This window comes from Blennius ocellaris (genome assembly GCF_963422515.1).
Source record: "Blennius ocellaris genome assembly, contig: SUPER_13_unloc_1, whole genome shotgun sequence".
NCBI classification, from domain to species: Eukaryota; Metazoa; Chordata; class Actinopteri; order Blenniiformes; family Blenniidae; genus Blennius; species Blennius ocellaris.
The window spans coordinates 1,539,151-1,556,196 of record NW_027662313.1 but is presented as its reverse complement, the minus strand read 5'-3'; the positions used below and the strand labels follow the sequence as shown (position 1 = coordinate 1,556,196).

The 17,046-nt window shown below is 46.5% G+C and overlaps 1 protein-coding gene across 1 annotated transcript in view; it reads left to right on the top strand.

The window, feature by feature from the left end:
• The first annotated feature begins 15,601 nt into the window (after positions 1–15,601).
• LOC308138902 (bifunctional heparan sulfate N-deacetylase/N-sulfotransferase 2-like) overlaps positions 15,602–17,046 on the top strand; it is a 97,467-nt gene continuing 96,022 nt past the window's right edge. Inside the window, 1 exon segment of the mRNA XM_080521208.1 lies at positions 15,602–15,734. The gene's annotated coding sequence lies outside the window, so the exon portion shown is untranslated.

Below are 17,046 nucleotides of genomic sequence, written 5' to 3'. Positions count from 1 at the left end.
TTCTTCGTCTTTCTCAACATATTATACATCAAATTGTAGCTACAGGCCTTGTGCTTCTCACGAGGGGACACTTTTGTCTCAGAGAGACACGGTTCTCCCTCCAGTGGACTTAATTGATAGGGAGCACAGGATTCTGTCTCATCCGCACCAATACATTTTGACGAGTCATTTTCTCCCCAAATCCCCAAAGTTCAGCCATTTGTTTCAAGTCCTCACGGGGAGACGGAACCTCGTGAGGACACGAAAACCACACCGCACGTCCTTCAACTTCTCCCGACGCCCACGGTGAAGGAATTTTTCACCCAAGTGTCACGGTTCTCCAACTATAAGCAGTTGTTCGGGACCTGCGTTTGTGCTTAAACCCCTTCTTCCCTCAGATAACGTCTCATAGTCTGTGCACCTGCAGCAGCTTGTCAATCAGGAGCCGGCTCCATGACATCACACAAGCTGCTCCAAATCTGCCTGGCAACACACACGGCTCCTCTGATTGACTGGACCAGTAACATGATGGCTGACCACACAGTGCTCACACACACACAGTAGCTTAGGCACCATACTTTTCAATGCATTTTAATGCTGATGGCAATGACTCAGCATCAACACTTGTTAGCATGCCAATTAGCATGCTACAAAGTTTGTTCAATTGAGCTGAAATTTGGAGGGTGGCCTCATGGGGGTGCTGCGATCACGGCGCACTAGCTAGTTAGCCGCCGCGCTAAGCTAATTGGCCTACCATCTCAGAATGTCATAAAACTCCAGATTCCAGGTCAGCCACACCTGGGAGGTAACTTCTGCGCTTTTCAGGCAAATCGCAGGTGTTAGCATCTCATGCTAACGACTTTGTTCAAATGAGCTCAAATTTGGAGGGTGGACTCGTGCTGGCGTTGCGATCGAGAATCACTAGCTAATGACATGGTTTCCACGTACTTAAATCGCTGGTGTTAGCATCGCATGCTAACAAGTTTGTTTAAATGAGCTGAAATTTGGAGGGTGGCCTCGTGGTGGCGCTGCGATCGAGAATTACTAGCTGACCACATGGTTTCCACGCACTTAAATCGCTGTTTGCTGTTAGCATCGCATGCCAACAAGTTTGTTCAAATGACCTGAAATTTGGAGGGTGGCCTCGTGGTGGCGCTGCGATCGAGAATCACTAGCTAATGACATGGTTTCCACGTACTTAAATCGCAAGTGTTAGCATCACATGCTAACAAGTTTGTTTAAATGAGCTGAAATTTGGAGGGTGGCCTCGTGGTGGCGCTGCGATCGAGAATTACTAGCTGACCACATGGTTTCCACGCACTTAAATCGCTGTTAGCTGTTAGCATCTCATGGTAATAAGTTTGTTCAAATGAGCTGAAATTTGGAGGGTGGCCTCGTGGTGGTGCTGCGATCGAGAATCACTAGCTAATGACATGGTTTCCACGTACTTAAATCGCTGGTGTTAGCATCGCATGCTAACAAGTTTCTTCAAATGAGCTGAAATTTGGAGGGTGGCCTCATGGTGGCGCTGCGATCGAGAATTACTAGCTGACCACATGGTTTCCACGCACTTCAATCGGTGTTAGCTGTTAGCATCGCATGCTAAAAAGTTTGTTCAAATGAGCTGAAATTTACAGTGTAGCCTCGTGCTGCCGCTGCGATCGAGAATCACTAGCTAATGACATGGTTTCCACGTATTTTTCACACTACCTCGCTCGGCAGCAGGGGGCGGCAGGTGGCAGGCACAATAAAATTTCCGCGGGAATTTTCTAGTTACAGTTACTATTTCAAAAATTGAAGAACTGTTGTTGAATTAATGAAGTATAGATGTTGTTGTAGATATTTTCAATGTTGAATATCTCTGCATTAATTTGACATTGTATAGATGGTGCATTTTCAATGTTGAATTTCCCTACATTGATTTGACATGGTTCAATGTGGGCTGCTGATATTTTTATTATTATTATTACTTATATGGCCTAAAAGGCCTAGAAATGACGCAGAGACAAATGGACGAGACATTCTGAGACTGTGACTCACTAGGTACAACTGACATGAACTTGATGTTTCGCCCAGAAGTGCCTTAAAATCAAGGTCAAATTTCACAAGGTTGAACTTTGATATGATATATTACAATTATTCTACTCAAATTAGAGTGTCATTATATTTTTGTATTGTGCATTGCATCATAGTCATAAGGAGCTGTATACTTAATCCGTATTTGATTAGATATGTCATCACAACCATTTTCATTGCAAAATCTATAGCGGTTCCAGAATTATGGCTTTGAGTGATATATCAATTTAATATAGACTGTATAATTAACATATTCAGATATAGCATGCATTTGATCCATCCATCCATCCATTGTCTACCGCTTATCCAGGCCGGGTCACGGAGGCAGCAGTCTGAGCAGAGTTGCCCAGACTTCCCTCACCCCAGACTCTTCCTCCAGCTCTTCTGGTGGAACCCCAAGGCGTTCCCAGGCCATAGAGAGACATAGTCCCTCCAGGTGTCCTGGGTCTGTCCTGAGGTCTCCTACCGGAGGGACATGCCTGGAACACCTCCCTATGGTGGAGGAGCATGTGGAGGAGCAGCGGCTCTACTCCGAGCTCCTCCCTGGTGACTGAGCTCCTCACCCTATCTCTAAGGGTGACTGAGCTCCTCACCCTATCTCTAAGGGTGACTGAGCTCCTCACCCTATCTCTAAGGGTGACTGAGCTCCTCACCCTATCTCTAAGGGTGACTGAGCTCCTCCCCCTATCTCTAAGGGTGACTGAGCTCCTCACCCTATCTCTAAAGGTGACTGAGCTCCTCACCCTATCTCTAAGGGTGACTGAGCTCCTCCCCCTATCTCTAAGGTGACTGAGCTCCTCCCCCTATCTCTAAGGGTACGCCCAGCCACCCTACGGAGGAAGCTCATTTCAGCGGCTTGTATCCGGGATCTGGTTCTTTCGGTCATGACCCATAGTTCATGACCATAGGTGAGGGTAGGAACGAAGATCGACCGGTAAATCGAGAGCTTCGCTTTTTGGCTCAGCTCCTTCTTCACCACGACGGACCGATACAACGACCACATAACTGCAGACGCTGCACCGATCCGCCTGTCGATCTCACGCTCCATCTTTCCCCCACTCGTGAACAAGACCCCAAGATACTTGAACTCCTCCACCTGTGACAAGGGCACTCCACCGACCTGGAGGGGGCAAGACACCTTTTTCTGGTCGAGAACCATGGCCTCGGATTTAGAGGTGCTGATCTTCATCCCAGCTGCTTCACACTCGACTGAGAACCACGTCAGTGTACGCTGAAGGTCCAGGCTTGATGGGGCCAACAGAACCACATCATCCGCAAATAGCAGAGATGAGATCCCTTGGTCCCCAAACTGGACCCCCTCCGGCCCCCGGCGGTGCCTAGAAATTCTGTACATATATATGATGAACAGAACCGGTGATAAAGGACACCCCTGCCGGAGGCCAACGTGCACAGGGAACAGGTCCGACTTACTGCCGGCAATGCGAACCAGACTCCTGCTCCGGGAATACAAAGACCGAACAGCCTTCAACAAGGGACCCCGGACTCCGTACTCCATGAGCACCCCCCACAGGACATCTCGGGGGACGCAGTCGAACGCCTTCTCCAGATCCACAAAACACATGTGGACTGGTTGGGCGAACTCCCACGAACCCTCAAGCACCTGGTGGAGAGTATGGAGCTGGTCCAGTGTTCCACCATCAGGAGAACCTGGTGGAGGGTCTAGAGCTGGTCCAGTGTTCCACCATCAGGAGCACCTGGTGGAGGGTATAGAGCTGGTCCAGTGTTCCACCATCAGGAGAACCTGGTGGAGGGTATAGAGCTGGTCCAGTGTTCCACCATCAGGAGAACCTGGTGGAGGGTATAGAGCTGGTCCAGTGTTCCACCATCAGGAGAACCTGGTGGAGGGTATAGAGCTGGTCCAGTGTTCCACCATCAGGAGCACCTGGTGGAGGGTATAGAGCTGGTCCAGTGTTCCACCATCAGGAGAACCTGGTGGAGGGTCTAGAGCTGGTCCAGTGTTCCACCATCAGGAGCACCTGGTGGAGGGTATAGAGCTGGTCCAGTGTTCCACCATCAGGAGAACCTGGTGGAGGGTATAGAGCTGGTCCAGTGTTCCACCATCAGGAGCACCTGGTGGAGGGTATAGAGCTGGTCCAGTGTTCCACCATCAGGAGAACCTGGTGGAGGGTATAGAGCTGGTCCAGTGTTCCACCATCAGGAGAACCTGGTGGAGGGTCTAGAGCTGGTCCAGTGTTCCACCATCAGGAGAACCTGGTGGAGGGTATAGAGCTGGTCCAGTGTTCCACCATCAGGAGAACCTGGTGGAGGGTATAGAGCTGGTCCAGTGTTCCACGACCAGGACGAAAACCGCATTGTTCCTCTTGGATCCGAGGTTCGACTAACGGCCGGACCCTCCTCTCCAGTACCCTGGAGTAGACTTTCCCGGGGAGGCTGAGGAGTGTTGGGATCTATGGTTGGTAATTAGCATTAATAATTACTGTAAGTATTGGATTACTGAAAGTAATTTGGGAAAAATTGGAATTACCAATGAAGTAAACGGTTAGTTACTCATCAGCAACTCCCAGAGTAATTGAGTAATTACTCAAAAGTTAATAAATTATCAAAAATAATTTATTAATGAAAAGTTATTTATTTGAATAAATTGGTTATTTATCAAATAATAATTGAATTGGGGCACCACCAGCTAAGCTGGAAATAGCTAATACCAAATTTCAGTCTCGTTTGTTAAAAGGTTATTTAAGTAAGTTAATATTTCTGTGTAAATATAACAATCTTAAATAACAAGGAAGATGTGAGATTCGAGCACAGACTGTTACAAACCAGTGAATTGTCAACAATAAATACACAATGATTACCAAGAATCGATCAATTCAGTTAAAATGCGTTTATTAACAAAAAGGTAATTATTCAAAAATAATTCAGAAATTATTTATTAAAACAACACAATCAAGTAATAAACATCAAACACAGAGATTTAATCTATTAAACAGCAAACACTATGTACTACGTGTCCACCGAGTGGCGGTCTCTCAAGAGATTGCAATCACCAACGCGGCCACCAGAGGCGCTCGGCGCACTCTTTCTGGACGGCGTGACGTCACTGTGCTCGTGCACGGCTCGTGAGCCTGCTTGGAGCGCACCTGGGTTTTCCCAGGGACAGTGAACTACACACGGTCACACAAGCGCCTGGGGAACAGCTGTTGCCGAGTTTACGCGATCGTTTAGTGAGGAGAGGAGAAGAGAGAAAGGAGGGGGAGAAAGGAGGACAGATCCTACTGTGTGTCCAGCTCTGCACACTCTGTCTGCACACGGAGTCTAAATTTGAGACTGTGGCAGTATTAGACTCCAGGCACAGAGGGGCAGACTGAGGGAGAGAGAGCGGCCCAGTGCGGAGGTTCGCGTGGATGTAAATCCAACGCGCAGACACAGATTGGTTGAACAGACGGGATCAGCATCCCTGAGTTCAACACAATAATAAAACACACAGCAATATTACAGTCACGTTATTCTAACTACCTGCCCAGACTCTAAGCCTTACTCAGTTTGACGAGGGTGAACGTGATTCGGCAGCCGGTGAAAGTCCGTTGATTTCCCGGCTGCGGGCTGGTTTCTCTGGCGTCCCAGGGAAAGGAACTGAACTGGTCTGTGGACAGGGAAAAGTCTACAGGATGATCCGAGGAGCACTTCTTGTGAGGAGGGGAAAAGAAGCGGCTTCAGGTCTGCATGTGCGATTGCAGAGCACACTCAGGATCCAGTGAAGAAGGAAAAAAGAAAAAGGAAAACAAAAGTAATTCCACGGTGGTTCTCGGCTCGTCCAGCGAGGTGAAGAACTCTGGCCCGGTCAGAGTGTTAACACATGCGGTACTTTTTCTCCGTGCGAAGAGGTGCGTCCTTCTCGACGCACATTCGGCTTGGAAGAGGCAGTTTTTACCTTCGCAGGGGTTTTTATACCTCTTGTTTTGGTTCCGGGTCCTCGCTGGGGTCAGGGCCATGTGGACCAATCCTGAAGGAGGGCCCGCCCCGGAGTTTCCGGCTGGTGAGGGAGCTCTTGTGCTCCCCTGCTGTTGACCTCCAGTGCACCTGGGGGGAAAGGGGTGCAACCCGGTGGAGGGTCACATGACCAATGGCGAACTTTTCCAGTTCTGACCATGTGGTCTCTTTGTTCTCAAAACGTGGTCCCTCCTCCCCCCTTCCATGAGGTTGAGTGGCCCAACATCAGTGTGATCCCTCTGTAGTTGGAACACACCCTCCGATCCCCCTTCTTAAAGAGAGGGACCACCACCCCAGTCTGCCAGTCCAGAGGTACTGTCCCCGCCCGCCACGCGATGTTGCAGAGACGAGTCAGCCACGACAGTCCCTGCACATCCAGAGACTTAAGGAACTCTGGGCGAATCACATCCACTCCCGGTGCCTTACCACCGAGGAGCTTCACAACAACCTCGGTGACTTCAGCTTGGGAAATGGACGAGTCCACCTCTGAGAACCCAGCCTCTGCTTCCTCAATGGAAGACGTGGTGGTGGGATTGAGGAGGTCCTCGAAGTATTCCTTCCACCGCCCAACAATGTCCCCAGTTGAGGTCAACAGCTCCCCACTTCCACTGTAAACAGTGTTGGTGGAGAACTGCTTCCCCCGCCTGAGGCGCCGGACGGTTTGCCAGAATTTCCTCGAGGCCGACCGAAAGTCCTCCTCCATGGCCTCTCCGAACTCCTCCCAGACCCCAGTTTTTGCCTCCACCACAGCCCGGGCTGCGGCTCGCTTGGCCTGCCGGTACCTGTCCATTGCCTCGGGAGTCCTATGAGCTAGCAGTGCCCGGTAGGACTCCTTCTTCAGCTTGACGGCATCCCTTACTTCCGGTGTCCACCACCGGGTTCGGGGATTGCCGCCACGACAGGCGCCAGAGACCCTGCGGCCACAGCTCCGAGCAGCAGGTTCGACAATGGAAGTGGAGAACATGGTCCACTCGGACTCAGTGTCTCCAGCCTCCCTCGGGATCTGTGAGAAGCTCTCCCAGAGGTGGGAGTTGAAAGCTGCGTGGACGGAGGGCTCGGCCAGGTGTTCCCAGCAGACCCTCATAACACGTTTGGGCCTGCCGAGTCTATCCGGCCTCCTCCCGGTCCAGCGCATCCAACTCACCACCAGGTGGTGATCAGTTGACAGCTCTGCCCCTCTCTTTACCCGAGTGTCCAAGACACGCGGCCAGAGATCAGATGACACGACCACAAAGTCTATCATTGACCTATGGCCTAGGGTGTCCTGGTGCCACGTGCACTTATGGACACCCCTGTGCTCCAACATGGTGTTCGTTATGGACAAGCTGTGACTGGCACAGAAGTCCAATAACAGAACACCACTCGGGTTCAGATCGGGGAGGCCGTTCCTCCCAATCACCCCCTTCCAGGTCTCACTGTCACTCGCATTTGATCCATATTCCAGAAAAAAATGTGTGATTAGATATGGACTAATAGAACATATGACGAACTCCAAAATACCTATACTGCACAATACTTTGTCTTCATGTCGCATACTGGATTCGTATTTGACCAGATATGGTGCATATCAACGAGACCATTCGAGACCGAATCCAAAAACAGATATTTAGGGACTCTGGATATTTTCACCCTGAGGACATCTACGGAACACTAAATCAAAATATTTTTTATCTCATTTTATAATGTATTTTCTTCATGATGTGGTTTATATTTGACCAGATATCTGCTCTATTTGCTGGCAATGAAAATGTCATGAGATCAAGGCAGTAGCAGTTTTAGGCAGCTGATCCACCTACTGAGGCGCCTGCACACCTCAGAGCATGATCTGGCTGTCTTCAAGGAGATATGGCTCTCCATGAGGACCACAAACATTTGGTGTAAAATCCTTTTTCCTGTAAAATTGTTCAATTCAAAGATTATATGAATCTCGCATAGTGGAATAAAGTATACTTTATTCCTCGTGTAGTGGATCAAGTATATTCCACTTTACGATTCTTATCTGTTAAATGTATGTTGTTGATGATCATGATAAAGATAATAATAATGCTAATACAAAATGTTTTTCATACAACACTTATCAAAAGGAACAATTTCAAAGTGCTTGGCAGACGTAGAGTGAAAAAGGACAGAACACACACACACACACACACACACACACACACACACACACACACACACACACACAGTCCCACATGTACTATAACTACAATTAACACAATTTCTTCTGCCACGATGAATTTCCAAGCCTACTGCGGATGTTGACTTCTGTAATTAAATTCACATTGTGCTTCGCAGACGGCTGAAAACTGTCTGGAGATTGCAGCTTTATGTCGCCGCCCCGCAATCTTCATTATCGTGAGAACGCACGTGATCTCGTCATGCACACTTTGCATTGTAGGTAGAATCAGGTGTGGTCGCTGTGGGAGAAGAGGTCTCATTGCTGCGAAGGAGTTGTTGCGCGCGGTCACAGCATCATTTCAGAAGATAAGTCTGGATATTTCATTGTCAGCATTTCAGCATAATAATTGATGTCTTGAGTCACCGTGTAACATTAAGGTTAAATATGTGTCGTGAGCGTATTTGCTTGCAAAGTTTTATTGCCCGGTTTCGTTAAAAAAAAGTGGGAGCAATGTGCTGTTAGCCAGTTAGCTAAACTCTCCCTCTTAACGTAAATCGTAGAAACTCAAAAGTTATCTGCGGTCGACAACTGTCCCAACTGATAATGACGAACACTGTGGTCCCGGTGTCGGGAAATTCCCGTTGGGAAAGTCGGTGGGACTTAACATACTCTCCGCAATGCTGGTCTGCATGGCCATGGCGTAGGCCGCGGGTGGTTCATGATGGCCATGCTCCACTCTGGACTCACTTCGTTTCATAACATGAACGGAAATATCCCCACTTCTGTTGCCCAGTGTTCTCCATCTTTCCTAAAGTAGTTTGGGTTTCAGTTTAGGAGTTTAGCCGTCTTGGTGTCTTGATTGGCTTTTAATTTGTGATCGTTCTGACGGGAAGATGGAGGATCGCATACGCAGTCGGCAGCTCAGGCCATGCGGTCAAACATTTTTGGCTGCACGTGCGCTAACAAAGTACTGGACCTGAATGGCAGAGGGAAGACAACCTCCCTGTGGTGCCGCCACTGACCAATGAGGAGCAGTTTGATGAGGCTGAAACTGCACTGAAGGAGGAAACAGTCCGTCAGAAGATGGTGAACAATTGTGTATTTTCTTATGTCGTCTGAAATTGTAGGGAGTTAGAAATATTGGGCTCAATTCATCAAACACTTTACAGCCATAGTCCAACCATGGTTTTCATCATGCGGGCGTTTCTGACAATTCCCACGATAGTGGTCAGATTCATAAATGTTATTTAGTCAGCAGTGTATTTGGCAATTACGTCAGAAAATGCATCGGCATTTACCATGCCACAAAGCTTGTTATGCCATTGAATGCTTTATTCATTTTAAATCTATTTCAATGCTGCCAAACATCAAATAAAAGATGTAGGCCTGTGTGTCCATTCTGCCCAACATTTTCCAACACGTAAAAAATTTAGTGTCAAACAATGTAAAGCTTGCACAGCCAATACATAATAGACATGATGCGATGACTGTTACGGTGCAACTTCGGAGGCTCAGGTGCAGATAAAGCAGCTGGAGACAGACGTATGCACTGGTGAGAGTTTATTTAACAAATAGAGAGAACAGAAAAGGAGCCAGTCCTCGCTGGGTCCGGATCTCCAGAGCTTGAGGTTCTGTCGGCTCCGGTGGCGGATGGCCGAGGCTGCGTCGAGCAGCGACTCAGCCAAAGTTTCACGTAATGATGAAACTAGACGATCATTGTGCCTTTATGTCACTGCAGAGATTTACTAACTTTATAAATGTCTTTACTTACTTTAAAAATGTGTTATTTCTCATTTGACATGGTACACTTTAGCACTCAACACTTTCCCTCTGTGTTCAGATGAGCCGCCTGGCGTTGTTGGAGGGACCAGCCCAGAAAGTGTGATCAGGAGAGTGCTCTCCAGTATCATGACCAACAGTCTGGCCTGCAGGTTCAACTGGCGGGAAAGTCCCCAAGAGGCCTTCAAGGACACACTGATGCAGGACTGCATGTTCAGGGAGTCTAACAAATACTAGGTTTACTACTTTACGGATTTGGCTCATTGACATATTGAATCTAAATCATTCATGTGTTTTCATTGTTTCAAGTAAATATGAATAAACCAGATGAATGGCTAAAGTGGATGCATTTCCCTCCATGAAGCTCTTCGCTCATTCAGACCAGAGAACAGTTCTAAAAAATGTTTAAAAATTCCTAAACACTACTGTGGTTCTATTGCTGCTCAAACGTGCTTCATGTCAAGGACCCCTCAAATTATATTTGACTGCCGACCCCATCTCCAAAGATGTTCTATGGACCCCCCGAAGCAAAGACTTGAGTTACAAATGTTTACCTTAAAAATACAAAGTTTTCACAAACTTTCAATGGTTTTCAAAAATAGCAGATCAACAAGCTCACAGCTTGGTACTCTGCTGTCTGTAAGCTCATATATCTGCAATTTTTCATACTGAAAGCATAAATTAATGTTCAACATGGTTAAAATGATGGTGACACAGATACATTTAGTCTAAATGGGTCATGTTCCTCTGTCATGCTCAGCAAGTCTAGTCCAGGGGTCGGCACCCCGCGGCTCCGGAGCCCCATGCGGCTCTTTGGTCCCTCCACTGCGGCTCCTTGAGCCTCCGTCCCACTGCAGTTCATCCTGGAGGGACGTAAGGAGGCAAGGCCACCCAGAGCGCAGTCCCGCTACAAAGAGTGGTAAAATGTAGGGTCGTGAACGACGCAGCGATGTGACGTCATTACGCAACAATAATGACATGAAGAAGGTAGAATTGCGGCTGCAGGTCATGACAGCCGGAGCCGCAGCTCCACGGCTCAACTGGTGTCTGAAGCTGGGAGCTTCCTGTACCTTTCACAGTAAAACTGCTGCGCTGTGGAGCGCCGACAGTTCCTGGAGGTTCATTACAGACTTGTTGAGAGTGACGGAACATTCTAGTGAATTACACAACAACTACAGGACATTAAAGACACACCATCACACTCATGGTTCTAACAATCCACATCTCACACATGTATCTTCCATTTTAATAATGTGGAGCAACAAAGGAGCTGAGAGCTGCAATGCATTATGGGAGTTTCTGTTTGTCGTGTTTTAAATGTAATTATTGGGGGTTGTGTTAGGTTTGTAGTGTCGGTAATGATTGTGTTGTGTTGTGTTTTTGTTGCTTAGTTCATGTAGTTTAGTTTATTAGTTGTAAGTTGTCAACCAGCAGTGAAGAAGGTTTTGTGTGTCGTGTCCTCCTGGCATGGTCTTCCTGGGGGACTGTCAAAATAAACTATGTGTGGCTCTTTGGGACCAAATGGCTCTTTGAGCATTAAAGGTTGCCGACCTCTGGTCTAGTCGTTCTGTATTTGATGTGATTTATTCGGTAGTCAGGTTTCTGCTCTCTTGAGACAGATTAGACAGAAATGGTGGCATTTTTTGTACGAGCATTAGTGTGGATATATTATATGAAGATGAGGTCCAAAATTGGTAAGGTGGTCCATTAAGATGCCTGAAAATCAGTAGCACACAAAAAGGTCACTGGACATTAGTCACTTTTGAATGGAGCGTGACCACTGCTGCTTTTATAACAAGTACCATATTTCCTTCTTTCTTTTTCCCAGCGACTGCTCGTCAGTTTGACCGGAGGCTGACTGAACAGCAGTACGAGGGTGCAATGTAGAAGTGGCTGCGCTCTGCACCTGAGAGGAGTGGTGGCATGCCAAGGAAGGAGAGGCCACAGAGCTGACATGTTCCATGGGGACTACAAGCTGATGTTCGCCCCCTTGTCTCCCCACCCCTACCCCATGTTGAGTTGTCCCTTGTTTCTGGGGTCTGTGGCTTTTTGCTTTTAATAAAACACTCATTTTACGGATATCCTCTGCCCCTGAGTCCTGCTTTGAGTCCCAGCCTGACGGCAAGTAAAGCAACTGTTCTCAACCTTGGTTTCCTCAAAAAAAAAAAAAAAAAATGCCATCTGCATGAGCTCTACTTATTTTCTAGTATTTACCTTTTAATGGCGTAGTTATAATCAATTTGAGTATATAAAGTGAGGTCTGTATAAAAAGCTTGAGAACCACTGCAGTATGCATACTTAATGAACCACTACAGAATGTTTCACCTTTCCCCTGTATTTTATGATTGTAAGAAATAATCACGTGATTCTATTTGGTTTTAAAGTTCCGCAGTTGCTCCAAACGTGGTTTTCCAGCAGTGACATCACTTCCCTTCAGTGCAGTGATGTCACTACTGGATGACTTTGGCATGACCCCTGTGGAACTTCGCTAACTATAGATTGACGTGATTATTTTGGCTTTATTTGACACATTAAAAAATAGAGGAATGTTAAAAGTGCTGAAATGGCCTTTTAATAGTAATTTTTCAACGTGTATATCTAGTTGAATCAATGTTGATACAATTCAATGTTGATAATAACATGGTTGAATCAAGGTTGATTCATCGTCTGGGTTCATTGAAAATTCAATATTCTTTCAATGTTGATCATAGCGAGCAAACTCAATGTTACTGTCAATGTTCTCACATCAGTGTTGATCTCACTCTTCAGCCTGATGAAATTACAATGTTGATTCAATAACTTTTTGCTATCTGGGTATAGAGGAGACAGTTTGACAGAACCTTTTCTCACTCACTCACTCTGCTGCCATTCTCCTTGTTATCCTCAATAAAAGGCTGTAATTTACTCCACTGGAATGACCTCAGTTGACACCGTAAGGTTTACTAGAAATCCAGTGTTTCGATTACAGTCACTTTTCATTCACACATTCACTGAATTTTAGATCTTGCCTCCATGATCTTAAATCGGCTCACTGCATATTCATCCACACTGTCTGAATTTTAGGTCTTGCTTCCCTGATCTTAAATCAGCTCACTAAATTTTCATCAGCAGTTTCAACTAGTTTTTACGTCTCTTATTTATATAGCGCTGCCTGTGGACTTATCCACTGCTCCCTTTCAAGACTTATGCAGGGTTTTTGCCTCCTTGAGGACTTTTCTTGTTCAATGAATTTTAGATCTTGCCTTCCTGATTTAGTCCATCACGTACCTTGTTTCTTCTAAAATACCTTCACTAAATCGGCACACTAAATATTCATTCACTCCCGATTATTCTTCGATCATGTCTTCCTCGGATCCCGTCAATCCGGTTCTGAGTGAAATCCCGGACTCAGCTGGCCTCTCAACCAACTCACGGTTGGAGGTCTTTGTTTCAGGAATCTGGTTTCAGCAGTCCGTTGGATGTTCTCCCAGAAGTGCGGGTATGTTGGGATCCAGCTCGAAGGACCAAGTTCTATGCCAGGTCTAAATCCATGAAATAAGTGAGAAATAGAGAAAACACAAATTTTGAAGAAAACAATCAAGGCACTTCCAGCAAGGGAAGACAATGAGTTCACCTCTCAGAGCTCGCTCAGAAGTCTTCAACGGATGCTCTCTGCCTGCCTTTTTTATTGATAGCTCAGTGGGCGGTTACACAAGTTGTAAAAACACTGGTTCAAACTGGTTACTGTGGTCTGTCTTACAGGATTGCAAAAACACAGCAACTTCAAAGTGGGGAGAAACAGAACCAATTAACAGATAAAGATCTCATGTGAGGTGCAGGTGCTGCAGGCCGTTGCACTCAAAGGTCTACACAGAATTTGCACAAGCATGAAACAATGATAATAAAGTATTTTCCCAACACTCCTTCAAACACCAAGGAAGTGGTAAACGTCACATCAAAGACAACATCACACAGTAACTGAACACCATCTGACGACTCCTGACGTTTTACAAAACAAGTCTCATTCACATCAAGTCATTCTAGAAATGGTCCTTTAGCAGAGACACACAGGAAGCAGATGCTAAAGACTAGCTTCCATGTTCCATTGTTCTCCAGCACATGGTGGAGACCCAGGACAGACTTCCTGCTCTCTGATAACCTCCATTGGAATGTAGTTTCTTGTGATCCGCCATCTTGTTTTGTAGTTCCATCACACGTCTCTCTCTCTCTCTCTCTCTCTCTCTCTCTCTCTCTCTCTCTCTCTCTCTCTCTCAACACACACACACACACATCTACACACACCAAGATGTATATAGATAGTCAGAATCTGTGTTTATCTTAACTGTTTGTTTTCATTGTAAATAAATATAATGTTTGGAATCATACTTGCTGTTTTATTAATGAGCACAAAGATGAATGAAATATCGACCTTGTCTGTTTCAAGAACTCCAAAATCCTTCAATCTTTACTGTCAATTCTGGTAATTGTAATTAATTTAACTATTAATTCAAATTCCTGATGAACTGTTTAGTATATCTTATGAGACTGATAGAACTGAATTGGCTATCATTTCCTGTTACGACAGGTGGAGCTCCGAGGTATTTGGTACAGATCAGATAACATTTTCAATAACATAATTAATATTCGATAATTATTAATCATTATCGATTGCCAAACACAACATAAATGGTACCGAACTACACAAAACACTTCTGGGGTTAAGGAGAAGTCAATAGATAAGGAGATAAGAAGGACTTTTCGGACATACCCAGGTTTTACTCTACCAAACATGTCCGCCAGCAGGATCAGTTCACAGAGTCTGTTACCATGGTGACTGACTCCGAGCTTAATGCAACTCTTTTTCTGTCCATTTGCCCTCATTTCTGGGTTAACATACTCTGAGGGTACATCCACGCGACAAGAAAAAAGATGTTTTTTCTCCCCAGCCACTTCAAAAAACCTCCGTCCACACGTCACTATGAACAAGACTCAACACGAGCCTTCAGGGAAATTAGTACACATTCCAGGCCTTTAGCAGCGCTGTGATTAACCAAACGCAGAAGAAAAGTACATAGAACTTTAGAAGAAGATTCTTGCTCATAAACCTCTATATAGTTCTTATTCTATAGGTCTATGGCTGCTTTTCCTGCTCTTAGCATTATGTAGCTTTATGCAGCTCCACTGGAACTTGTAATCCGGGATTGTTGTGGTTATTTGATGACATTTCGGACCTCGGCAGGGGGCGATGACATCATCTTTTTCAGCAGATGATCGTTTTTTCCGACTTTGCCATCCCCCAAGTGGTTGGACTGCACGAGCCAGCACTTTAAAATGTCCCCACTCTGAGACCCGTGTTCAAAAAAACCTCTTTTCACACTTCTAGAACACCACCTCATGTGGATGACAGGCCCAAGCCGCACGTTTACATTAACTGTTGTCATAGTGTGGACCGCCCCTGAGCTTCCACATAACCTGCTCTCTGGAACCCCGTGGAGGTAACCCAGGCAACAGAGAGATATCCTGGTATGTTAATCGAGGTAACAGAGAGCCCCATCCACCCCCCACCCCTGCACACGCCTGTGAGGAGCACTTGGTTCAGTCCTGGATGATGTGGGGGAACACCCCCACCCGCCATCACCCCCCGTCCGCGCCTTTGAGGAGCACTTGGTTTAGTCCGCAGCGCCGTCAGAACCAACATGGCGGAGTGAGCGTCTTACGGCAGAAGTTCACTTTTAAACCGAGAAGCGTGTCTTTCCCCCCCCGTCTCTCCTGGCTCTGCTGGACCGCCCTGCTGGCCCCTCCGGACCGCACCAGGCCGTCCACACTGCCGGTGAGTCGAGCTTCACCGGACTGAGTGACGCTGAAGCTTGTTTCTGAGTAACGATGGCAGCCTGGCCGCTCGCTCCGTGCTAACGGGACTCTGTGCGCCTTTCCCCGGACTACAACCCCCCCCCCCCCACCCGGCGCCCGCCGGGGTCCACCGGGGGCCACCAGCAGCTCGGGTCCCGATCACACAGGGTCCAGGCCTCAGTCTCGCTCCCAGCTGAAGGTTAAACAGTGTGAAAGCTGAAGATCTCAGCGGCTGTGCTAACGTAAACACTGCTTAGCTCCGAATAGCCGCTAGCATGTTAGCTCAGCCATCAACTTTACCTTGTTTATGTACATCTACCCTATGTACATCTACCCAGTGTAACTCTACCCTATGTACGTCTACCCAGTGTACCTCTGCCCAGTGTACCTCTGACCTGCATACATTTACCCAGTGTACATCTACACCGTTTGTGTACATTGAAGGCAATGTGTCCTTGGTGGATTTCGGGTCTGTGAACAGCCTGCTGGCTTTAAGGAGGTTACAAAAGCATTGCCAAATGGTAGTACCTGTTGATATTGAAGGAACCAAACCTCAAATAGAAGAAACATACTTCTATGTATCTTATCTACAGGGTTGGGTAGTAACGGATTACATGTAACGGCGTTATGTAATTGGAATAAATTTTATTTAACTAATCAGTTAAAATACATAAAAAAATGTGTAATCTCGTTACCGGTATATTCAATAAAACACAGGATTACTGGGCAGGATTACAATAGAAAATCCGATGGAATAAACTACAAATGTAGCTGTCACAGACGTGGTCCACTGGCATTGCGACACTTCCCGCACCGACCTGTTGCCATGGATTCTGCAGCCAGCTGCTCTCATCACTGTGTTTTAAAGTGGGAAGAGTATCTGAACCTCTCTGGACAATGCTAATGACGCCTCCCAGCAGTGAAAGGGTTGTGAACTTCTCACCTGAAGAAACATCTGGTAGGATAAAACCTGCTGACTTTACTGAAACACACCTGGACTCTGTCAACTAGCTTTACTAGCTCATAACCTGCCAGTAACCTGCCAATACCAGTACTGGTGCTGATGGGAGGAAGACGTTCTCAATACGTCCAGACCAGTGTTTTTCAACCACGGTGCCGCGGCACACTGGTGTTTCCGCGAGATCTAGTCAGGTGAGCCGTGGGAAATGATCCAATTTCACATTTTTTTCTATAAAAACATTTGCTCTCACAGCCGCTGTCAGCTGTGAGAGCAGTGTGTTGAAGAGTATTTAATAGATGGCAGCACAGAACTTTTCCATTGAAACCGAAAC